This window comes from Dermacentor variabilis, unplaced genomic scaffold, assembly GCF_050947875.1.
Source record: "Dermacentor variabilis isolate Ectoservices unplaced genomic scaffold, ASM5094787v1 scaffold_13, whole genome shotgun sequence".
Lineage (NCBI taxonomy): Eukaryota > Metazoa > Arthropoda > Arachnida > Ixodida > Ixodidae > Dermacentor > Dermacentor variabilis.
This window is the reverse complement of record NW_027460291.1, coordinates 6,956,223-6,983,091: the sequence shown is the minus strand read 5'-3', so window position 1 is coordinate 6,983,091 and position 26,869 is coordinate 6,956,223. Positions and strand designations below refer to the sequence as shown.

The 26,869-nt window shown below is 45.3% G+C and overlaps 1 protein-coding gene and 1 non-coding gene across 2 annotated transcripts in view; both read right to left on the bottom strand.

Moving 5' to 3' along the window:
• LOC142566810 (cGMP-dependent protein kinase, isozyme 1-like) overlaps positions 1-26,869 on the bottom strand; it is a 464,172-nt gene that overhangs the window by 330,648 nt on the left and 106,655 nt on the right. The window lies entirely within an intron of this gene.
• LOC142566872 (U2 spliceosomal RNA) lies at positions 6,496-6,681 on the bottom strand. Its single transcript, XR_012825152.1, has one exon. It is a non-coding gene; the product is annotated as a U2 spliceosomal RNA (small nuclear RNA).

The following is a 26,869-nucleotide window of genomic DNA, read 5'->3' as shown; positions in this document are numbered from 1 at the left end:
GAAATTCAGATACTTTGAGGATGTTTAAGAAATGTAGAAATTTGATCATTAAGTTAGAACGGCAAGCAAAACAGAATTATTATTATAACATGTTCGAGAGTGTCACAGATATCAAACAAATGTGCATTAAGTTACACTCCATCATATCTCCAGGAAGAGTTAGAAATGGTTTAGAAGAAATTGTAGTTAACAATGAAGTTATCAAAGGCAAAGAGTTAACCGACAAATTCAATGAATACTTTACATTTGTAAGTGAGAGCTCACATTAATCTAGTGCCTTTGATTACTTACCCATGCCGCTCAAGGAATCAATATTTCTTTGCCAAACGGATGAAAATAAAGTATTAGGAGTATTTAAAAACTTTAAGATGGAGTAAGACCGAGGACGCAAATGGACTAAAATGGAGTCGTGTAATTATATTATTCATCAACTTAGCCAGTGTTTTACACCTATTTACAACATTTCTTTACGAACTGACATTTTACCACAGAATATGAAGAATGCTAAGGTGACTCTAATATATAGAAGTGAAGATAAAAATGTTCTCGGGAATTGTAGACTTATTTCAATCCTTCCGTTATTCTCCGAAGGACTTGAAAAAATTATTCATCTTAGACTCAAGCTTTTTTGACAAACAATCCATCATAACAAATCGCAATGCTGATTTAGAACAGGTTTTTCAACAGAAAGTGCTCTACTGTTTCAAAAAGAATTGTTTCTTAAAAATATTGAAGCAAAAAAAATTCACACTCGGCATATCTTTAGATATGTCCAAGGCCATTGATAAAATTATCCATGAAACATTAATAGGAAAGCTGCAGTGTTATGGAGCTCGTGGTGTTGCCCACAATCTAATTTCAAACTACTCAGCAAACAGATATCAATGTGTACCGATAAGCAGAAACCTGCCTTCTATGCCACCTGTTAAATACGGAGTTCCCTAAGGCGGCATATTGGGGCCGCGTTTGTTTAACCTATTTGTTAATGATATTGTAAATGTTGGCCATTCAGCTTAATACACAATCTATGGTGATGGTACGTCTTTTCAGGATTAAATATGCATGATCTCGTGAATCTAGCTAAGTTGAAATTAGAAAAGAATATACGGCTGGATACTTAGAAATCCTTTACAAATTAACAGCTCAAAATCTCTCCTTTTTCGCTCTAACTCTCCACTTTATGAACTTACAATCTCCACTTTATTCTTACAATCTCATGTTGAATAATAAAATAGAATTTTCTTCTGCAGTAAAATCTCTAGGCGTAATCTTTCACGAATATATGAAATGGGATCACCATACGGAACATTTACAAAACAAACTTTGCAAGGTCTTGGGCGTACTGAGAAAATTTTAGTGTGTATTGTCAGTTCCTCAAAAGCTTTCTATACTTAAGGAACTCTTCTCACCACGGAACACAGCAATCCATAAATCTTGTTAGCCCACAAAAATATGCCCTAAATTCTGTTGCAAACCTGCCATTCAATGCACATACTTCAAAACTATTCGTTAAATACAATGTAATTATATTAAACGTGCTATATAAATACACTTTATCACTGTCCTTTAGATCTCATACTGTAAATAATCGCGGTTGTATACGTAGTGTAGCTAATTTGCAACTAAATCCTTCTTCGCGCCTAAAGAGACACTAGGAAAAATGCTATGTGCCACGTCCGCCCACAAACTATGGCTTTCAAACATTAAGTTATCCCCGCGTGCCTAAGACATTAAATAAATTCAATATTTCTTATGAAAGCGTTCGCACACTCTCTAACACTTCTGTTTTCAGCATGCTGTGTTAAATATGTTCAATTAAATTTCAGTTTTTGTAAAATATGTCTTCTGTGCATATCATGTTGTCTCATTAGAGATAGACGTTGAAATGTATTTTTCTTTTATTGCCATGCTGCCTTAGTCAACGGGGGACGAGGAGCTAGTCAAGCTTTCTTTAATGCAGCATTCTTTCCTTCGTCCCAACCACTTATGTGAAACTCGATGTATGTGGTAAATAAATGAACTTGAACGTGAACCTCCGCCGCTAGTCGGCCCGGCATTGCACTATCCCAGGGATCAGCCTACGTATGGGGAGTTTTTTGCTTACAACGACACGAAAATTTCCTTGGGCGGTAGAGGTATACAGCTTCGTTGTAAAAAAATTCCAATTAGAAAGTCGCAGAGCGCTTTGCAAAACATCCGAAGAAGCAGTTTCTGTCTTTCTATCTATTAAGTATTAGTGTCTTTAGCTTAGTGCTTGCCCTCGAAATACAAAAAAAACACCATGTGACATGCCCGTTTGCGCGTCATGAGTGCACTACTTCCAAGCGTTCCGCGCACGAACGAACATAGCATTCAGACGCGTGTGCTGCCGCTGTGTCTGCTTATCGCCATCATGAACCGCCTCGAGGGGAGCACATTGCTATCGTAAATCGCACAGTCAACGCCTTCGTCCCGGTCCTGTCGCCTTTTAAGCGGCAGTACGCCCTGCTAGATTCTGTGTTCGTTTCTACGCGGACAGTTTGGGAGCGCTGCAATCACGGCACGCAAGCGGGTATGTCACGTGGTATTTTTGTTATTTTGTGGTCCATCCGAAGTAAGTTGAAAAACACAAATACTTGATAAAAATTTAGAAACTGTCTAATTGGACGTTGTGCAGCGGTCTAGAACTTTCTAATTTGAATTTTTGCCTAACTTCCTTGCTTCAGAAGTTGGTTAATTAATCTTGCCTAATCATGAAGTTGGGCAGAATACAAAAATAGCGTGACACACTACCTATTACAGTGAGCAACATGCTTTTGGTCACGTCGTCTTAGCGTGCATCAGCATATTTTTAAACTGCGGCTAAAGTTGGCTGAAACACCCTGTAAAGAAAGGCGGTGTGGAGCCCGCATGGCGTTGCAGTGCTGACACGAATTCTCGCCATTATTCATAAGGAACACCAAGACGTTTCGGTGATATGCTTGTCCATTGTATGCAACTATCGTGAGTCTCTCTCCCGTTGTGCATCCCCATAAATCAAACCAGAGAACTGAGCTTTTTGATCAATTTATCTGGCCACCAGAAGCAATACCAAATTTTCCGAGTAAATAATACAAAAAAATTTTACGTACCGCAGATTGTTCATTGTTACAGGACTTAGGCTCATAGTTTTCACTGAATATTCGCTACTCTTGTGTGGTGATATCCCTGTGAGCATATGAGGTGAGGCAATATCTTTAGACCCATATGTGCACGTGAACTTGGTCTCATGCATCTACTTGTGATTGATTGTAGTTTCTCGCCTTTTCGTCATGTTGCACGCCCAATGCTACTATCACTCGTACAATTTCATTTATTCAAGGATTAACCCAACCTGGTAGTTTCATTCAGATGTTCTGAGCCTCCTTGTTTCTAGGGTTTTGTGCATGGAGTACATTTCGCTGTGCAGTTTCTCTTGATTCGGTAATATGCTGAATATCTTTAGACAGTGTCGAGAAAACAACTATATAAACATTTTATGCTAATAAATTTTCCCATCTGCCAGGGCATGAAGTGCTTCAGCGAGTCCGCAAGATGCCTTTATCACCAAGCCCAGAAACATTTTTATTTAAATTGCACCATGAAACGCTACCTGTGAAATGTTGGCTGAAAAAAAAGGCATTTTTCTATCTGCCGTAAATGGTCGGCTTTGTTGATCAACCTCAAAATATATAGCATTGCTTCACAAGTTGTAAAGACGCAACATATTTTTGGTATGTGCATCAAAAGACTGTTAATGACGACTATTTTGACTCAGCATACCATTCGATACTTCACTGAACGCCACGAACAAGACGTGCCATTTGATATGTTTTTCCTAATTCGACTACATATCTTATGGCATACATGCATGTCGGACTGTAGCTTTGAGTCCATTGTTTCGTAGAATTCTTATTGCGCTCAAAAAATTGGTCAAGGACATGTATGACCTAACAGACTGTTAACCAGAGTTGTACCACCTCGTGATAAGTTGCTTGCGTTGCCACTCTTCTAAGCGCAAAACTTGTTTTTCTGAGCCACACGACAACAAGGTAAAAGTGGGAGCCAGTGTTTCGTCAAGCGAACTTGTCTTTTTCAACACGACATATGCTTTCCTTGGCACAGTATATATAGGTACCGTTCTTCTAAAGGGGAAGGGGGGTAAGGCGGGTGGGTGAGGCAACGACCGAGGGTGTTTTTTTTTTCATTTATTGTACCCTCAGGGCCGAAGCATTGCAGAGGGGAGTGGTAAAAAACATTTCTATGAAAAGATACACTTATATATGGAGTTACATAATGTACCAATACAAATACAATACTCTAATTAACAAATCAAATCAATAAGTATTACCAAACTACAAAACAATGTAAAATGACTAGATTATAGGGGTAAGTAAAGCAAACAAGATGAAAAAACCAGAAGTAACATGAGGTAAAGAGCTAATTAGTTACTGTGAAAGCATTTTCGAAACGTTGATGGTGTGCAATTTCTGCAGTAATGGTAGGAAGATGTTAGCGGCGAGGGCGTAGCACGGAAAAGAAAGGTGCGCGGTGCAAGGTCCGTGCGTCAGCCGCTTGACGCGCAACTGCAGGTTCCTCTTTTCGTCGAAGGGGCGTGGATGACAAACTAATAACATGTTACTGATGGCTCTGTCGCTGTCTGCCAGGCACTGCCGTTCAAGCCCACTGCGGCTTTGGCAGGTCCAATTATTCCATTGTATGATTCTCAAGTCATCAATAAAGTATTATTGCTATTTATTATCATTAATTTGCAGATTCCAAGAAAGGTTAGTGATTGTCACTCCTAGGTACTTGTAACTGGTAACCTGTTTCAAATGAAGAGGTGTCAGGTTATAACTATATTTGAGAGGAGCTTTCTTAAGCGTTACACAAAGATAAACGGTTTTATCGGTATTAACAGTCATGCCAAAATCTGTGCACCACTTAGATACATTAATGAGATTAGAATTCAACTCAACCTGATGATGTACACCTCTGATTTTACGAAATAAGACAACATCCTCTGTATATAACCTAATTTGAGTTCCGGGAGTAATTACGGAGACAATGTCATTTATATATAAAAGAAACAGCAAGGGTCTCAGAACACTTCCTTGAGGCACACCTGATGTTACAGGAAGATTGCAGGAATCAAAACCGTCAATTGAAACAAACTGCGTTCGGTTATGTAAGTAATCGGAAACCCAGGAGACCAAAATGTCGGGAAGGTTAATATTTATGAGTTTATTGAGCAATTTATAATGAATATCTCTGCCAAATGCTTTACTAAAATCTAAGAATATCGCGTAAATTTGTCCACAATTATCTATGCATGCTGCAAATGAATGTACTACCATGGCCACTTGTGTTGCAGTAGAGAAATTTCTTCTAATACCGTGTTGAAAGCTTGAGAGTATAGAGTTTTCCTCAAGAAATTGAGTGATGCGTTTTGATACAATGTGTTCTAATAATTTACAACAAGAAGATGTTAAGGATATTGCGTGATAATTTTCTAATAATAAACGGTCACCTTTATTATAGACGGGTATAGCTTGATCCGTCTTCTATTCATCAGGTAGCCTCGCACTTAATAGTGAACATCGAAACAAGATCACAAGAAACTTAGCGATAGTTTCGGAAAAACGACGAAGAAAAATATTGGGCAAACCATCAGGACCGCAAGTCGATTTTGTTTTTAGATTTAACCGCATTGAGACTACACCGCGATATGAAACAAAATCAACCTAGGATGCTGAAAATGCCCCGTGATGCAGATTCACGGTTGTACTTGCCTCTGAAAACACTCCAGTAAAATAAGTATTAAAATACTCAGCGATGACTTGTGGATCTGCAATAGAAGCGCCATCAACCGAAAGCCGCGCCGCGTGCCTGTCAGCATCGCTCATGTAATGCAGAAATTTTCCCGATTCATTATTCATAATGTTGGGCAAAGTTGTTGTGAAAAAGAAGTCCTTAGACTCGTGAATGCAACGTGTGAGATAGCTTTTGATAGAAAGACGCCCTACTTCTCCTTCATTTTTCTCCTCCTCGCCGCGGACTTCTATAGAAAACACGTGGTCAGTATATCGAAGGTTGGCTCTCTTTTGTTGTTTGAACGCACTATTCACTTCCACTTATTAGCACCACGCGATTCTCGGCTACACGCTGTTCCCGGCGCATGCGGAGTATTTTCACAGTGCAAAACGCGCTGCACGAGGCAAAGTCACTTGATTGCAAGGCAAGTTAGACGACGAGGAAGGGCGCTAGCAGGCGGAACGGATGTCCCTAATACATGGACCAATCGAGAGCTATTACTCTGGTGGTGTCACGTGCATCATCCTGGCGTCACGAATTGCGAAGAAAGGACAAAAATACCCAGGCATGAACCAATAAACCCTCTTTTATTAATTTTACAACGAAGATGTTTACCTCTATCCACCGTATGCATCCCTCGTATGCGTTCCAGGGGGAGGGAGGGGGGGGCGGTTTGTGGACAGGAATGCCTGGGCCCATCCCGGAGATAGTGCAATACCGGGCCGATCCGTCGCGGAGGTGAATCAGGCTTCAAGCACTCCGCCAAATTTCAAAAGTAAGTTTAATATCTTGGGTCCCAACAGAACTGCATACATTTGGTGTTGTATTATAACCACAACATTATATATATATATATATATATATATATATATATATATATATATATATATATATATATATATATATATATATCCCAACAAAGCCCAAGGTATCACTTTTGATATGCTGAATTTGATGACTGAAAACCCTCATTTAGTTCTGTAAGCCCAAAGTACCGATCATGCTAGCCGTTTTGATAGTCCGTATGGACTGCTCAGTTGTGAATAGTTTAGCAAAAAAAAAATTATTTAGGTAATTGCCATATTCATCAACTTTAACTCAATTATCGTGTTGCGGTATTTTTTACGCCAATATACTCTCTGTGGCCAGAAGTACGTGTGAGCAACAAGTTGTTCTAATTTTACTACGTACGGGATGGTGTCCGGGCTTTGTAGGGATATATATATATAAAGAAATTGCGCTCGCTGAGCCAGTTGGCCTTCATGCGCTTTATTTGTTGTAAAGACTGTTTGATAAACAATGAGAAGGGGAAAAAGTATGGCGACGGCGCGCCTGTGCACGTGACCTGCACTTCGGTGGTTATGACGTCACGCGCTTCACAGTTGCCGGCGCGGCTGCAGCAGCGGTTGCGGCAGGTGCATCGGAAATGCGGTGACGCGGCGGCGCATGCGTGGGTGTAGTGTGGTGCCGAGCGAAAAGAAAATGTATGATTTCATAATTGTATGCAGCCCATGTATGCTGCCTAAACAGCTTCGCTGGTAATCTGTCCCCATATGCATGTTGCGGCCCCACGAATGTTAATTATCACAGGTAGTTTACGGGTACTTAACGCAGGTCTCAAGAAGGCTTGCCTGTACTAATTCTTTCCACCGACTCCAGAGCACCGAATCACATTTATGAATTTATTACTGGATCAACGCAAGATATTGTTCACTTTCGGAAATTATTCGCTATCTTGTTCACCAGGAACTATATTATTGTTCACCAGGAACTATATTATTTTTCACCAGGAACTTCTTTTACTTACTGTGTTCATGAGTTATATCAGTCTCCTCTGTATATAACACCTGCGGGCCTTGAAATTACTAATAAATAATATGGATAAAATGAAAGCAGCTAAAGCAGTCGTGGCATATCCGCCACTGTAGCTTGGGCTATCCCTGACGCGCCGCCCGCATATACACGGGGACCAAGCGCGAAAACACCCGTGCACTTACATTTTGGTGCGCATCAAAGAATTGCGGGTCGTTCAAAAAATGGCGGAGTCTCCCATAGTCAGGTCGTGGTTTGGGCACGACCCGGCAACGTGATTGCAGCATAAAACACAGGCGGTCTTTCGTTGAGTGCGCAGAAGGTGCAGTGTATCAAATTCCTTGGAGGTGCGGAAAACTGTACGTTGGCCAAACTGGCAGATGTGTTCACGATAGGTGAAGGAAGCACGCAAACAACGTAAAAACTGCGCGGGAAGGAAAATATTTACAAGGTTTTCTGACAAGTCAATGCCAGACTTGCAAGGACTGCTCAGCCGGCATTGCAAACATTTCGGCTATTATGAGTAAAACGCGTGTGACACGGGAAATTGCAGAATCTGAACGGACTTCTAAACTCGGGGAGGGATGTGTCAGCATGGCGTCGATCACGCTTTCAGACAAGCAGCTGGCATATTTTCTCATGCGCAGATGACAACCCATGGCTCAGAGAGCATGTATATATTTGTGAATCATTCACAATAAAAGTTCTTGGAAGTTTAGCGCTCGTCCGTGTCTTGGCTCTGCCCATGTATTCTTTTTGTGCTGCTAGCTTTTAAAATACGACTCCTTCTTGACTTTTGACAACGGAGATATCACGCGATAGTCTTTTTACTGCTAATGTGAAGAAAACGTAATGATTGTCGAACTTTCGCCAGCGCAGCCGACGCTGTTTAGTATTCTGCCTCTAACTTTGCAGCGCGGAGTGTGGCTTGAATCGTTAAGCCGCGATTTGTGATTCTAGTACGTTCGCTGTGACACCCCTAAGTTGAACATGTGGCAGGTCGCCAAAGCCAGCCTCACCAGCGCTACCGTAATTTCACTACGGTAGCTTTGGTTCAATGTAAACGTCGCATGCTCATGCGGGTAACAAGTAATCAGACGGTGCTGCCAGAGAAACTATCGGGATTGAAACACATTTTGTGGAGAAGTCTAGTAATGTGGGACATTCGTATTTATGAATAGGTCACGTGATCTAGGAGACAAGCTATTTGTTGCGGAGTAAAGTACTATTTGGGGGGAATGACCAACATCCTGATATACGGGCTCGTACGGAACATTTGTTAGGACTGTAAGTCTAACGACAGAGAATGTTTAATGATGCGGATCATCCAACCATCATTAAATGTGCAGTCCGTCTGGAGATATCTGAATGTCCATTGGTGCATCTTACACCATGTTCGATATTCGCTCCTTTTGGGTATTCAAAAGCAGAAACCGCGGCGGCGCAAACGAAGGCGACAAAGACGCGGCCAATTGAAGCGTATGCTACGGTCGGTGCCACTGTAACACTTCGTCTAGACGATCACTCGAGACATCTGCCACAAAGTGGCCTCAATCCAATACTTTTTTCCCTTCACGCATGCAGGCGTCACCGTAGATTTCTTGACAGTGTGCATTGGTGAATGGAGAATAACAATTCTAATTAGGTCGCATCCCACCTCCCCCTGTTTTCTCTGCATGATTTGAGTGTATTTGTACGTGTCTCTCCTTCTCCGTGTTCCGATTTCTCTCGTGGTTGTTTTTATTTGTGTGTATCTGAATAATGAAGGAATCTACTCACCAAACAAATGCTTGTGGGCCTTGAGTAATATTCGCAAACATGACACTACTATTATTAGTAGCTTAAAGTTTGCAAGCGTCAAAACGGCCATAAAGAGAGAAAAAAGAGAAAGAAGGGTTGTCTGGCAAGCGTCACCAGCACGGGGCGCATCGCCTGGTGTGGCGGGTAAACAAACTGCGAATAAACACTCAAAATGCGGCGAACTCGAACTCGCCTAAGAGGCAGTTTGAAAATCCCGAGAAAGCAAGGCAAAAATAAGCACAAATTGAAAAAGTGGCTGAACGGCAGGAGAGAGTGCGCCTACGCAAGCATGGAAGCGCAAACTATTGCAACATCGCTCCTTCCGAACGGCGGGCGCGCGGCAACAACCCAGCATGTAAACAGCATTCGAAGTGATTCGTGCTTGCACCGTGGTGAGGTGGGCCACGTCTTGCAAGACCCGAGACACCGAGGACAAAAAAAAAGGTCCTACAAGACCTCAGAGCGCACAGAACGGCAGCTGTTCTTGCTCGAAGAGAGTTGAACTACGAAGCAAAGAAAACACACTCGCTAAAAGTTCGTAAATAGAAGAAAGATGTCTTGAGGTTTCTAGAACGGGATCGGTTCCAACCATAATCGTTCTGTCTCATCGGTTCGCTCCGGTTCGAATCGAAACGAAGCACGGGGCTCGGTTGACGGGACGTCGCGCGTGTACGTTTCTACGAAGGCTAAGTAACATTTACAAGTTTGAAATAAAAGGCCGTTTCCTCCGCAGAAACCTTGTCAGTGGCAGCAACCATGGGGTAGTGGATAATACGTTGTAATTAGTCGCTAATTCAGGCGCAAAAAGAAATATTAAGTGAACTCTCAAACTCTTAGTTTCACGGCACACGTTGTATTTGTGAAACTGAAGCGAGCTCTCCTCTGAAACCATATGAACTTTTGGACCTGCAAAACTTCGGTTACCTAGAGAATTGTGGCACAACGGATTTCGGCTATCCAAGCACGCAAAACTGAAAATGGGAGGCTGCAGTGAGTGCGAAGCCGCGCCTGCGGGGAGCACGGAGCCGCAGCGTGCTTACTGTCTGCTGCAGGGTGACATAAGTAGAATGTCGCGTGAAGAAGCGAGGCTTTGCGCTCGCTGCAGCTTCCCAATGTCGCTTTCGTGCGCTCTGACAACCGGATATCCTCGTGTCACAGTTGTGCGGATGATCGCATCTTTCCAGGTCCAAAAGGTGATACGGCTTGTACGGAGAGCTCGCTTCAATTTCCCCAATTACGATGAGCCCGCTGAAACTAAACATTTAAAAGTTGATTAATGGACGTTTGTTAATTAGCGACCAATTACCACGTATCACCGGTCAACCCAAGGTAGCCACCGTTGAATGTATGTTACAAAAGAAACCATAATTTCATTTCAAAACGGCTATTTTTAAATATTACCTGAAATGTTCGTAGCAACACCCTGTATAGTTCAACTCTTTACTTAAAAATATTTGTCGAAGCATTACAAAGCAAGCTGCAATTACGTGCTAAATTTCGACGTCCCTGTAGGAAAGAAACGACCTAATGGGGAAGTCGTCGCAGAATCATTTACTTAGGATAACGAAGCGTTAGCGATGGCCTTAAGAAGATGATTACTCGAGAACGAACATTAGCGATATTGTGAACGCAAATATGTGCAATTAACAAGGTGTCCTTAGAGTTTTGGCATAGCATAAGTGAACGGTAATAAGGTGGAAATATTGGAATGTACAGTCGGGTGCGAAAGTCCAGGAACCACGGCTTAAAAAAAATTAAGTTTCTTGCTTAAGTGCATCGCGTGGGTTGATGAGGCGCACGTAGGTAGTGACACTTGATTTTAGCCATGCATGCCTATGCGAACTTTGAAGCGCCTGTAAGTAGCGCCACAAAAGTTGAACATGTTCAAAAATTAACAGAAGGCCCCGGGCATACGGACGATCTTGTGTTACTATAGCGGACAGTCCAAGGGAATTTACCGAGACTTGCGATCATAAGCGGCAATGCAGAAATCGATAATTACGAACTTTATTGAAGACACCAGTAATTACGTGGTGTCAATGCAACAAGGGACTCAAGGAAGGGACGCAGTCAAGCAATATAGATGCATGGGTGTAGGCATAAACGAAGGAAAGACGTACACGAGCACCCACCAAGCCAAAGTGAAAGGGAAGCGGAATGCCGCAATACGGAAACATCGAGCACTTCGGGGCTACAATGAACACGAGGTGGTGCGAGGAATCTGGAAAAGTGTAATCGTGCCAGCGCTAATGTTTGCAAAAGCGATTATACGCTTAAAATCAGATGTCTGAGTTGGAGACTAACCAGTGGGCGTTGGGCCGGCTGGCTTCGGGGGCCCACGATAAACGAGGCCGTGCAAGGCGACATGGCTTCTTTTGTAGACAGAGAAGCTCGGAGTAAAATTAGTTTTGAAGAAATACTAACGAGCACGGACGAAAAGTGATGGCCGACTAAAGTGCACAAGTATCTGTACCTCAAAAGCGTGGAGAAGGAATGGAGGAAGAGGTCAGGTAAGTTGGCAACCAAGTGCCGGGTAATCGAAGGTGTGTACAGCAAACCAGGAGTTATAGAAAGAAAATTGGGATAAACAGGGACGGTACGTTGGGTGCAAACGATGGAAACAGACAATACCACAGAGATTTACAAAACGGCAAGAAAGAAATCAGGTCCTAAAATCGGTATGATAAATGAAAGGGCAGTTCTTTGATATTTAAGGCTTCAGCCGGCTGCCTAAGCCCAAAAATACACAGTTAAAAATATGCGCCACACGATAAGGCATGTGTGTGCAGTAAAACGAAAAAATAATGCAGGAAACGACTGGTCACATCGTAACCGAGTGCCAAGATTTTCGCTCAGCGAGACCCGTAGAGAGTGCTCAGCTTCCAGGAGTGTTGGGAATTCAAAGTAGGCACCAATGTCAACAGTCGAGATAAGTAAGGGACGATTAGTGTATTTGTGAAAAAGAAAGCAGGGAAGAGATTGAAATAACGTGAGTCATTGCAAGTGTAGGTAGTGGTGCAATATAGACGGTTTAAAAAGTAAAGTTGGGATTGAGATCAGATAGGCTAGATGGCGATAGATGTAGCGAAACCTGAATGCATCAAGCAGGCTCAGAGTGACCATTTGCATCCGTGTTTTTTCCAAGCGAACACCAATAAAAATCTTCATCATCATGGCGAGTGTGTGCCAAGGAAATGCACGCGTCTCTAGAAACAAGCGGCTTATGAGTGTTTAGTGTCTCTGAGCACTTTGTATGGCCTTGCTAAGGAAACGCAAAGGTCTCTCTTCGAACGTGATGCTGCCTTTAACGTCGGCCACATTGTACGTCGAGGAATTGCAGAAACGGCGACGGCCGTTCAGTCTGTTTGCTGGAAAATGGGAAGCGTTGTCTAGTGATAACCGCGTATACAATAAAGGTTGAAGTATGCCGCAGAACAGGGTCTGTACCTTTTGTTTTGTCGTAATGTTCGAAAGTATGCGTACAGCGGTTCTTTGAAAGCACAGCACCTGCCAAGGGTGAACTAAGCTAGTCGCCTTCAGTACACGTACTGACGACGAGAGGCCACTGCTCTACTTTAGTTGTGCATGCTTCTTAAGAAGTGTAAAATTACAAGCAAACATGAGACGTACTTGCAAAGCTTTTCGTTTTTAAGTGCTGTTTAGCACAGAAAGACAGCCTTTGTTAATATAGTACTTTCGACATAGTGACTAGCTGGCATTTGTTAGCATAAACCGTTCTAGAGCAAGTATTTTATTGTGAATATTGGCCCGCTTAATTACAGGGCCAAATAAAAACACCCCCGCTAGGTGACAGCGTGGGCAATCTTGAACGTCAATGCGTGCGATAGTGTTTTCACCTGTTATGGCGCTATTTAGTGAAATCATAACTCGTTAGGGTCCTCTTTTTTTTAAAAATAATTTTGACTAAAATGTATATTTCGAAGGAATATACCATTCCTTTTCAGCAGCCTTCATACGTTTAGAATTTTCAGCAGTGTGTCGCACTTAACTGTCAACAAAAAAAACTAAAATAAGTGACGTATAAACACTGAATGCAAGCACAAAAGAAAATGGCCCCAGAATTCTTCTTTTTTGCAATTCTCGCCGCGCATCGCTGTTTTTCGTCGCCCCCATTGCTGCCAATTCGGTGCTTCATCGCTTACTTCATTCGCTTCTTAACCTTCACAAAATAATGCAGGCTTATTTTCACAGACATTCAACAGCGTTTGCACTGTTACACAATCAATATGAGGTCATTCTTCCTCTGTCGATCGTTTGTTGCCATTATAAAATGCACTGAAAGATGAAGAAACACCATACGCCGGGAACAAATCATCGCTGTAGAGCTTCGGGGAAAATCCGCAAGGCGGTACAGCGTATCTGGAGCAGACACATGAAGCATGTGTTTGCTGCATCAAACATCTGGTAACCACTTAGCGCATCCTAATGCAACGCGAAGGTATTCAGCCAGTGAGAGTCGTAGGTAATGTACACCTTCCAGAAGCGCTTGGATTCATAGCGGATGGAAGCATCAATTGGTCAGCATTCGAGAAGCAAGAGATGGTCAGAGTATTGGTTGAAAAAAAAAAAAGAGATTGATAGGATCGGGTCCGTCAGTGCAAGGTAGATATAGTAGTTTAAGTAGGTGAAAAAGAGAAACAAGATTAAGGAGACCTAAATGAAATGAATCAAAGACATATACAGCATACCTGATGAAATTCAGCGCGCCAGATCCATATTTGCCACCACCCCGCTTCAAAGGGGATCACCATCAGTGTGCATAGGCAGGGGAAAACATTTTTTTACGGCACCTGTGGTGTCTAGACTATCGCTCGTGACTGCACGTACACTTGGAACCGTTTCAACGGAGCTGGGATGGAGCAGAATATTTAGAAGCCAGTGTACCTGTCCTGCATTACTGTGAAGCGTAAAACGCGCGATGTACAGGGCTATAAGAAAGAAAGGAGTGTCTGCCAACCTGACAAATAAATCACTCGATAACAGAACGCAAGCTACTATAGAAGACTTCCTGTGCACTCAGGTACTTTTATAGGGGCGTTATTCTCAGTTTTTTCAGCAACCACTGAAAAGATGAAAAATTCATGCAGCAGACATCATCCCATGCACAAACGAGTGTAAATAACACTAGGCGTAGAACTGATGTTCCATTATGGTTCTACATAGCCCACAGATGCGGCGAACTAATCTTCATACCAAGAAAAAAAAAAGAACGGGTTTTAAGTTTCTGGCAGCGCGTTCCACTTCGTCAACATGTGTATAGCGTTCCCTGTCAGCATTTTTTCTGCGCCGCCTCATATCTGCTCCATGCTCCACGCTTTTCTTCGAGCAGCCATTTCCCTCAGCCACAAATTGAATCCATTAATATGAGCCGGAGTGCTTCATTACTCGGAACTGGGTGGCACTGCGTATCTCTAGTGTGGAAGGCTTGATGCTTTGCGCGCGCTCTCACAAGAGATCCACGCATTTCGCCGAGATTCGCTCTCCCGTGGCGTGCGCGTTTTACAGCCGATAGTCTGCACACGAAAAAGTCCAGCCGCCGCGAGAGTCTGTGCGTCCGCTACGTCAGTTGGCAACATTGAGTGCGTCGTGCCGCAAAGAGTAACAGTGCTCTAGCGTATTTTGCTTCTCCTTGGGTGCTCGTACCCTTAACTGTGCTCTCGCAGGTTTGTTTATTTAGAGGCGCTTGGGGCCACCTGCGTATGTTTGCACTCCTTCGTGGCTGCATCACCCTGTGGCGCTTTCCCATGTGTGCGTGAGCGCGTTTGCGCAGCGTGGTACCAAAGGCGAAGCAGCGCCACTCACGCTGTAGAAGCGTCGCGGCTGGTAGAAGAGCAACACTCTGCACAACTATTGGTCAAGCAGTAGTCGAAGCAACTGGAGCCTAGAGCTTCGCTTCATTGCCATTCGCCAGCCGCTTTCGAGAGTCCGGCTGCATTGGCTGTAATTTTCCCTGACGAGCAATTCTATAGCAAGATGTCTCTGTGAATCTGGGGTTTATATTCACATGAAAACGTTTCTTACGTTAAAATAGTAGGTGGCAGTAGATTTTAGCCAGTCGTTTTGGGGGGCATATAAGCTTGCTACGAAGGAGATCTCCGAATGGTAGAGAGCGTAAGAACAAGAAGCTTTGCAAATTCAGCCCATAATTATCTGTGACCTTCGTTGCCAGACAAGAGGTTGCAATGTAACGAAGATCAAGTACGCAAACACGAGGGAATGCTCTTCATGTGCACCCTATACATTGTTTGAGAAATGGGACAGGTAGAACAGCCTAAATTAAATGCCAGAAAACAACAGAATGCAAGGTGCAGGTACTGAGGGTAGCACTTACGCGCTCATGCGGCCAACCTTAATTTACAAACGCGCCCGTAGTGCGCGTTTGTAATAGTAGTGCGCGTAGTGCGCGTTCGCGCGTTTGTAATTGTTCCGGAATAATTTTGACCATCTACCGGGGTCTTCAACTTGCACCGAAATCTGCAGGTGCACGAATGTTTTCGCATTTCGCCCACGCCGAAATACGATGGCAGCGGCAACGAGTGCAACTTGCATACAGCAGCGCGACGCCATAGCAACTACGCTGTTGCGGTGGGTCATTCACTGTGTGATAGGATGGGAATAACTTTATGAAAATGCCGGCAACCAACGGTTAAACGCGTCGTTGGCCGAGCGTCGACCCGGGGCTATTCGAGCCCAGTTCGGCTTGCTTGTGGTGGGGCGCGAGGCTTGTGCTTTCCGAGCGCACCCCGGGCCTGCTGTGAGATGCTTGTGGAGGGAAGAATACCTGATGACAGCTGCTTGACACAGAAAAATACGACACGTACCGAGCAAATCCAGGGATTCCATACCGCTCGTACCACAGTGGGACAAACCAGTTCTGCACAACTCTCCAAGAATGGGCGCATTTCCAGTGGCACATGCATACCCGAAGACTAAATGAAGGAGGGTAAAGTAAATCAAAGATTATGTTAAATATAATCCACTATGTATTTGTGAGCTGACAGAAGTTGTTCAGGTTTTATGCAGAAATGTATCATTATTATTGTTATTTGTTGTTACGCAGAACCGACGTTCGCTTACGTGCACTACTTTTTTGGTAAGCATATAACATCGTTGGCTGGTAATTTCATTCAGCACGCATATAACATGTACATATATATATATATATATATATATATATATATATATATATATATATATATATATATATATATATATATATATATATATATATATATATATATATATATATATCACCCAATATATTCGTCGAGATACTGATCAACCCATCCACAGACAGCCTCTAGCAGCCACGCACACCCGGGAGCATAGGCAAAGAAAGATTCACATAAAACACAAATGGCCTTTATTGGACTCCGATCGGCGGTCGCTGACATTACGCAGAGTGAATTTCGCACGGTCACTTCCTTCATACTCCCTGCATCTCGCCTGCAAGCTGCGCTGCAATGCAACGAAGCAGTCTTCACCGCCGGTGTCCTGTCACTTGGGGTGCCCCATCAGCACAATTATCTCGATCTGAAACGTTGTTCTGCAATGCACGCAGAACTTTCAATATAATTGAATATGATATTCAGCGGTATTGCTGGCATTTCTTTTAGCGTATGTTTGCGTCTACAAGCCGCCACTGCGTATGATTCCTACCCCCAATCGTCACAGCCCGGAGAAAAAAAAGGTATCCGCTCGTGTAGTGTGCACGGAAATAAATAGAAAGCACAACGCTCAACTATCTCCAAAAACGGTCTCCACTAGCGCATGCACAACTCGTCAGTGTCGTATCTATGGCAAACGGCTCTGTTCCCCCATGCTTCGGCGACGCTGACAAAGCTGGATTCGCACCGCGGGCGGTATAGACAACTAATGGGTCACGTGATATTTGACGTGAATCGGATCCCTTCGCAGCTCGCACGACACTGGACGACAGCGCGGACAGAGGAGGCCTCGCACAGGCAACGCCAACAGAGCAAACGCGACGAAGCCGAAAATCCCAGCGGTGATTTGGTTCAGCGCCATAATCGCCTTTGCGCGGACCGAGGGGGCGCCGCGCGAACGGGTGACGTGGAGCTTGCCGACACCACGTGCGCCATTCGCGAACCACGAAACGCAAAATGGCGACTCATAAAGAGGAAGATAATGGGCAACCATGAAACAATCTCTGTGACTGACGAGGACGCACACATGTAATTCTCCATCTTCCTCAGGGTTCGAACCATTGCAGGAAGTCATCTTGTGGAAGCGGCAGACTCCAGAGGCGATCCCTTTCTTCATAGCTACGTTTTTTAAACTGTGTTCGAAGCGTCGGTTTTTCTAAACAATATCCTAGAATTTCTGCAGTCAAGCTCATTCCGGGCAGCTTCATCCGCTTTTTCGTTTCCCAATATACTGGAGAGGCAGGCATACCCTGGAAGATGATGCAATGCCCTGGAATGTTGGCATTGTGGTGAAGATACGCAAAGGCAAAGGCTGGTAGTTATAACGCCTATTGCTGTTGCACATACTTTGTAGGACTGCTTTGGAATCCCTGGACCAGCGCCTTGGTGGCTGTCGAAGCACGTGCATAAGGCATTTCTATTGCCATATAGCTCGGCTGACGTAGATCATCTCGTGCTCTCAAGATTGAATGAGAATCAGTGCCCAGTAGAAGGCAAAATAAGTCCGCAGGAACAGCGACGATTATTTGTAGAGCCATCCATGTAAATGCGGGCTTCGGCTGCGTACTCTTTAGGAAGTTATTGCAGAGCAGTTTGATAGATCGCTGGTTGAGCCGTTTTGTTTTTTTAAACTTATTCCGGGGATATATGACACAATTAGGAGGAGGGACAGTGTCCGGGGTGAAATGTTTCCTGGCGTATTCTGCGACATTTGAGCCGGAATAGAGATACATGTGCTTCCGTCGGCCTGGCCAAAGTTATACCTAGGACGGGTTCTTAAGATGTGCTTTGCAACATTGCCCTTAGCATCAACGACATGTCGGTGATCAATCCCAAGGGTTTCCCGCAATGAAAGCACGTTGAGAGGCAGGCATCCAGCTTCTACAGTTCCTCAGTTGGGTGACTCCTTGGCCAAGTGATACCCGATGACAGTTGTTTCGTGCCGCCGCCAGTTTTATCTTGCGGTTTGTATGATCGGAAGAAAATTGTCTATGATCGGAAGAGAGTAGCGTGTTGTTTCCGTGAACGTATGCCTTATGAATGGGCACCACTGCTCGGCAATTGCTGTCCCACTGCGATACATGGGACGGCGAGGAAACGTTTTCACACACTTTCTTCGCTTGAGGTCTCTGGGGGAAAAGTAAACTCTTACTAGGCCACGTGATTGCGTTAGATAGTGCAGGCTCGAGAGGCAGGCGTCTGTGGCCGCGCAAATAAATAAATAAAGAAATAAAAGCACCCATGTCCACAGTTAAAGTTGTTTAGGGCCACCACATGCGCCGTCTATATGCCGTCCACGAAGAGGATGTGTTAGTTCAATCAAGACTGTCATAAATATGCTGGGCCTTGAGGCGTACTCTATACGGAAACGCCGCCGTGTACAAGTGCCGCTTACTGTGAAACTTCAGATATCTCGGAAACCGAAAGCAGTGATGTGAAATTTAAGAAGCAAGTGCTGCAAGGAGAGATGGCCTTTTCGAAGTTGTGCCGACTAACTTCTGGTTTCAGCTGCAGATGCGTATAATCTAGCGCGTTGCTGGCGTGGCCTGATGCAGACTGTTGGCGGCGCTTCGTATGGAGGCATGTGGCGTCGTTTTAGAGCGCAGCTCTTTGGCGTCCGTTCCTGGGTTTCGCGTCGTCGTCGGCGTTGTCGTCGGCCTCGTAACCAGCTCCGCCCCCCTTTCATCCCCCCAGCGCTAGCAGCGACCGACTGATACCGCTGGATGCCGCTGACGCCGCTAGAGAGTCACGATAACGTGACTGCATAGAACACCGTCGCCGCCATGCAGAAAGAGGAGGAAAGGGTCCCCCCCCCTGTTCTTGTGTGGCGGATAGGGTGCTCTTCAGTTGCCGACGCGCCGGTTATTTCACGTAGGCCCCGGCACGTCGACGAATACGTGACCACCTTCCCACGGCTAGACCTGGTTCTTAGCGCTGCGGAAGCGAGGGTATCATATTGTTTGTGTCGGCATCGGCGGCGTTGTCCCTGAAACCAACTCCGCAGCTGGGGTTGACTCACTATCGGCGTCAGCGGCATCAGTCAGTCGCTGCTATCTCTTCCCTCCTCCCTTTATCGTGTTGTCCGCTTGCTGCGCGCGCTTCTGCCCACATCGTTTGCCGCTGGGTGTACACGCCGCCCCCCTCCCCCCTCTTCCTGCGAGTCTCCGGTTGTCAAAGCGCCGGCTCGAACTTAATTCCTTTCTTCGCTCCTCCTCCAATGCAACCCCTGTGCGGTGGCAATCAGAGAGCCAGATCGGTGGCGGCGGATCTGTATATGTGCACCGCCCGAGCCGAAATTGCCGCTGCCGTTCGCCCTGTGCGGTGGCAATCAGAGAGCCAGATCGGTGGCGGCTTGACATAAAGACAAACAGCAATTTCCTAACACTTATGCGGGAGAACATCCCGTTCCTCTCGCTCGTAACGCGTCCCACGGCTGTGACAACCTCGCGAGGCACTTGTATAGATCTCGTCTTTGAGAATCAAGCATTGGTGTACCAAGTCGAACATATATCAGTCTATTTCTCCGACCACAAAGCTTCCTTCATGACTGTCAAGAACTGTTAGTGGAGTCCTTGTTAAAGGAATACGTGTGAAAAATAAAAAAAAATTCTGTGATAGCGCATACATGTGTTGCTCGATTTCTTTGCCTCAATCTATCGAAAAGGTGCAACAGCTTATTTGCTGCGCTCAAATTTCGCATTAGGAAGTAACGTAATCGTCGGTAATTTTTTCTTTAATGCTTCTTCGCTGTGCCTGCAAGGATACTTGAGACGATTTCCGGCAAGACGGACGAACCCGTCCAACGGCACGCAGCCGAAACCCACCGGATCTTCAACGTAGGGAAGCCTCCTGAAGACTCTGTCCTGGTGCCGGGTTACCGAAGGAGACCCGCTATTTATTGGCTCCACCGGGATCTATCTTTTATCCCTTTCACATCCTTCCCCTCCACCTCCTCCCCCCAATTGGCTCGTATTTTTTTGCGGCGCACGCCCTGTGCTTGCCGCTCATGAAGCCAGCATAGGTGCAAGCCGCAGCGCTGGTAACTACATCGTGCAAATCTTTCTTTAAGCATCGCCTACATAATTATTATAACCATTGGCGACTGTGTTTAACTTATCTACTGGAGCAAAGAACTTCTTATCAACGCGACATTCACAACGGAAAATGTTTTGTTTGGGTTTCTGAAAAATATGCTCATAAGGCTCAGTAATCCGCAGATTTCGCAGTAGTTGAATACATTTCTCCTGAAGTTGATGCTAGACTTTAAACACACGCTCAAACAAACGCGTATAAAGGCGCCTTTTTTTTCCCGATGCATCCTTGTTCGACGTCATCACTGACGTTAGGACAATCACCTCTTTCTGCTGCCCGGTGCAGTTCCGTTACCGTGTGGTGTTCTCTTGGTCGCTTTTATGTTTGTGGAGAAAAATGACGATAATGTCTTAGAGAGTTTGTTGTCTGAGACCAGTCCCTAATGTTTCAGTTTTTGTCTCCATCTGATAGCCTTTAAAACTTTTTTTGTAATATGTACTCGCCGTGGGACGACCTGGAGGTTCCCGCCCACCAGGAGAAGCACATCAAGAGACCATCTAGGCGATCTGAGTCGTATTCACCCCGACACGGAACATCACCACCAGATGCTGTCCACGCGGCGTCAGGAACCACCGCCTAGCCCCGACGTGGTTTTCACCGATACGCCAGACCACTCCAAGGAACAATCACGACAAAGTCAAAAGGCATCTGGTAACACATACGCACATGCTGTCAGAAAGAAACGCGAGAAGCCCGCGACCTCATCGCCTCCTTCGAAACTACCACACCGTGTCGCACAAGACTTACCAAACGACCCCTGCCGCCATCAGCCTCAGGCGCCACAACGACAGGACACAACGACAGAATGACCTGTGAAAGGCAGCAACACGGAGGCACCGAGGAAGACATAACACGCTTACTGATTCCGATGTTGCTTACAGCCCTCAAAGCTCTGGTCCGTGCCAACCTCTCGTCAAGGTGTCTACCTACCTACCTACCTCAGAGACCCGACGACTACCAGCAGCATCGACGTGACCTTCGTAACGAGTTCAGTTGCCCGAAACTTTACCAGGTGTACCGACTTGGAAACATGCAGGAGTGACCATTACTCAATTCTTATATCGGCTGTCTGTATGCAGGTGTAACCAAGGAAATTGCTTACAAAATTTACTGATTGGGACGCATACCAGGACGCTGGAAGCAGGGGAATTACTGCTGCAACCCAGGACTAGGAATTACTCACGACAAGAACTCATTGTCTGAGGAGATGCACACGAATTTCAGCTAAAAAGGACAGCTTACCGCCAAATAACGAGGAATTTTAAAGACTGTGTGTCATTCGCAGGCGAGATGAAAGGAAACGTTTACGCACTAAATGCCTTGAAGACCTGTGTGCCTGCCGACAGATACAACGTCGTAAGCGGCGATACCTGGATAAACGTAGGCGGCAAAGATGGCACGACTTCTGTTCCACTTTGCATGTGCGTCAACCTGTAGCCAAAATATGGCGGATCCCTAGAGGTATGCGCACGCCGCCCCAACAGCTTCGCCCCTTTGCTGCACTATCTCAGTGTGAATGAAATTCCCTCAAAGTAATCTCAGAATAATACTTCAGACTACTATCAGCGGGTTCATAGCCTTCCATTTCCTCCACAGACAGTCAGCCTGGAATCCCAAAGACGGCAGTGCCAGCGTTGGATCTGCCTTTCAAAATTCAAGAGCTCACTACCGCTATCGCCAAATCAAACAGGCACACATCCCCGGACCATGACAAAATAAGCTATGAAGCCATCTCAAAGTTGCCCCGCACGTCCCGCCTACGACTCCTGGGACATCATAATTCTTCGTGGATGTCTGATGAGGTCCTAACGGAATGAAAGCTGGAAAAAATCATGCCGATTTTGAAGCTTTCTAAGTATCCAAGAAGCTACGCGTCTTTCCGGCCGATCGCCCTATTGAGCTGTGTAGCAAGCTTATGAAGCGGATGATGTACAAACGTATACATGCTTCCTTGAAAGCTACAATGAGGTTCCCCGAGAAATGAACGGATTCCGTCAAAGCAGGTCTGCTATTGATAATGTCATGGCCCACGTCTCTTCACTTGAAGAGGACATTCACGCTAGGCGCATACCGACAGCTGTTTTCCTTGACATCAAGGCAGCTTTTGCTGTTTTTCACCACGCCATTCTTGCAGCTTTGGCCAGTCTTGACCTCGAAGGAAAGCCATACAATGGATAGAAAACTTTGTAATAGAGAAGAAGATACTCAAGAGTACTCTGAACCGTCCTACACAGTCTTACGCAGTGCAGAAAGGGCGTACCCCAGGGTGCTTTGCTCAGCCCTCTCCTGTTCAATCTCACCCTGATACACATAAGAAGGAACCTACCGCGAGGAGTACACATCACATTCTATGCCGCTCTGGGGCGCATCACTATGGCGCTATATCACCAAACAACGACTTCAAAAAGCATTGCTGAACCTCTCCATGTATTTGGCTACCCGAGGTCTGTACCTCTCGCCAGAAAAAGCACAGCCATGGCATACACAAGAAAGAAAATGGCCAAATATCCGCTCCTATTCGGTGGACGACCGCTGCCATATGTATGGTCTCAGCGATTCCTTGGAATTGTGATAGACAGAAATCGCTCTCGGTCACCTCAGGTAAAACAAACTACGTGCGAGGATTGCTGCAGCATTGCAAGTTTTCAAATTCATGGCGGGAATACGACGCGGCTGCAACTGCCGCTCAATGATACTACTTGAAAAAGCCTATGTTGAATGAACATTGCACTATTTATTTATTTATTTATTTAATTATTTATTTATTTATTTATTTTTATTTATTTATTTGTGAGACCCTCAAGGTACATAGTTGAACACTGCGAGGGGGCAAGGACGAGAATTCATTCCAAGAGTAAGAAATATAGGATTATTTCTAGGAAATCACAGTGCAGGGAACAAAAGAGATATAAAAAACCAGTAATGGTATTCATAAGAAATAAAAAAGACTTACATAATGTGAAAATACAGAAATAGTACACTTTACCAAGCAGACAATGTTTACGAATAAATACGTAATTATGCCATTTGCCAGCATACATTATTTCATGTTGATTAGTGCATTCTTAAAAAGAGTAGGGTTACTGATGCTTACTAATGATGTAGGTAGATTATATGAGGGATTGTAGGAGGGATTGTAGGAGCACGAGACGGTGTTATGGCGGGGTACGTTAACTTTATGTACGTGATCACGACGATGCGAATAATAAGGCGCAGCTTGGATCCAAAGGGGGTGAGGAGATGCGTTGTGGTAGTAGATTTTATGAAAAAGGGAAATGCGTGATTCCTTTCTGCGAAGAGATAATGTTGGGATTTGAAGGGTACTCGTCATTAATGTAACACTAGGAGTGTGATGGTAATTAGCTCAGATGAAACGAACAGAGTGATTTTGCACTGATTCAATGTAGTTATTAATGGGATCTGATCAGGATCCCAAATGGATGAGGTATATTCTAATTGGGGGCGGAATTAAGTTGTGTACAACAGCCGTTTTAATAAAACAGGTGCAAGCGAAAAAATTACCTTCAAGGAGCAGTATCTTATGGAGCAGTTAGAGAGACAGAGGAAAGGGGAACGGCGGGGAGGTTAACCAGAGTGCAAGATCCGGTTTACTACCCTACGCTGGGGAGAGAGAGGAGGGGGAGGTAAAGTGATAACGAAGCAGAGAAACAAGAAAGAAAGCAGCATAGACATACAATGACAGTCCGTCACTGTCGCCGCATACTCTCACCGAACAGCACTGTAGTACTTGCAGCACTATAAACATCTGTTCAGGCCATAGAGACTATAGAGGCTATAGAGAGGTTTAGGTTATAGAGAGTTCGACGCCTACGGCGACTGTGATGTGCCATCGCGACGATTAAATATTTTTTTCTTCTAAATTTTTGGACATTTCAATATTATTTCTGAAGTTTCGTCGCACTTTATGTTTATCAGTCTTCTCAGCGTGCAATATCCGTCTGTTTCTTTTTCGGAATCCAGTGCAATATTTCATAACACAATTGCAAACATGACCATATGCCATGCCTTCTTTTTAATGTGCGTCTTACCGCTCCCTTTCCTTTCCAGTGAACTTGCCAGTATCTCGCATCAACAAGTTTATAGACCAAACCGTCATGACATTAGCCGGGCAGCGGGCGTGGGCGAGCGTCTCAGTGCGCGTTTTCTGCTAGTCAGCGAACATCGCGGACTTCCGGCACCGTAGCAGAAATCGTCCTCGCGTCTGTGCTTGCTGCGTACCCGAGTTGTAGCCGATGGCTGTCTGCCGGTTCTAAGTTTCGTGAGCCAAGCTTCACGCTGCTCCTTGTCCTGTGACTACGTGTGAATAAGGCTGACGCTGGGCTCCGTTGAGTGGGTCCGGCACTGCGGCACCGAGCAGTAGTCTACCATGCTGCACGCCTCCAAAAGCAGGCACTACCTATTATAGTACTTTCATATGTTGTCAAGCAGACACCCAAGGCGGGAAAGCCTCACCACTTAATCAGAACTGGGGTGCAGGTGGGACTTTAAACTTTCTTTTTCAGCTCGCTTCGGCGCTTCGGAAGCAGCCGACCGGACGCTGTGTCCACGTGATCCCTCATGCCACGTCACGCCGACGGTGGCGCCAGCTTTTCCAGTGGTGGAGCTGGCACCCACTAGAATAAAAGATTACAACTCTCGCACTATCCCCTGTAAGTACCGCATCTACACATATAAGGCCCACTCTCGTGTAAGACCCGCATTCCCGCCTCCCCAATGTGCTCAAATTTCGAGGGGCAAAAAAAGCTTCACCAAGTGTCACGCACATAGCCAGGCTCAGTTTCATTTCCGCAACTAGACGGCACTAGCTGTCCTGCCGACGAGGACACTATTTCGTCCCCGAATAACCGCATCCCGCACTCGAAACCAAAGTGGAACCCTGGCCGCCGACAGCGACAATAGGGCACGGCGGCGGCACTGGTTAGGGCTCGCCGACGGGAGCGGCTCGCGGCGAGCTGCTGCGCGAAGTTCGCCCTTGAAATGTTTGTACCACAAGAATACATAGGCGATCGGGCGCAGGATCACGGGCCCGAGCTAGACTGACAGCCACGTCTACGTGAGGCGGCGCTTGGGTCCGCGGGCAATCAGCAGGGAAGCGAGAATATCTACCAATAAGTTCGTGCGTCGACTTACTGGATGGAATAGCGTAGGATGTAAGGCCACGTGTGGCCGTAAAGCCGATAAAGCTCCAAGATGATCTCGCGCAGCACAGCGTAAACTGACAGTGCCAAGAATCACCCCCACATTCTCAAACCACCCTCGACTCCAAGTTTTACCTCCGCTCCACTGAGCTGAGCACAACGCCACCCCTCAACTGAAAAAGACTGTATGCGTCTGAAGAATTGCGCTGGAGCGTCAATCAAGTACAGTGGACACTTCTGTGGAGGGGCGGCACTGCCATCAACTTTATTACGAGGTACATAGAGAAGGTTTGAGGAAGACAACAACTTTTAGGAGACGTATACAAAAGTGCTAGAACGAAAAGCTTGCATGCATGCCTATTTGATGATTATTTGTCACGTTTCCAACAGAATACGAATAAATCATCATTGCCGTCATCATCGTCATCCTGAGTCTAGGTGCTCTGACAAGTGGAAAGACGTTCAAGAATACCGGTGTGAAGGTCGCGAGGCATTGCTGCTCCGCAACGACCCGCGACGCACATCAAGCCGCAAGGATGAGCGCTAAGCACTACCGGCCGTGACCTCATCCGTCACTATATTTCAAGTAAACTTTATTTTAATACAGAAAAACACTGAGATAAAGTCTGTATACTAATTTCCTGCTGTTCTGGCGCTCTAAAAAAACAACGAAAATTATTTTAGCCTCACAATTAGCTTTCAAGTACCACCCGATAAGAACGCCTCGTGTAAGGTTTTCCCCCCGGTAAAAATTGAGGATCAAAACGTGCAAACCTTACAAGCGTAAAAATCCCTATATTCGCGCACACCTACAACAAAGCCCGGCACTACACTAACGGGCACCGCCAGCGTAGCTATGAAGCCTGCTTGAGTGGTAGACTTGATTTACCTCGGTAGAGAAAGTTCGAGGCGGCTGTAGCCTCATTCTACCGTCTAGAAGCGCCTGTAGAGCCTTTTCGCTAAAAGGCTCTACCAGCTCTAGGCGAGGATGTGTAAGGTTTAGCTCTG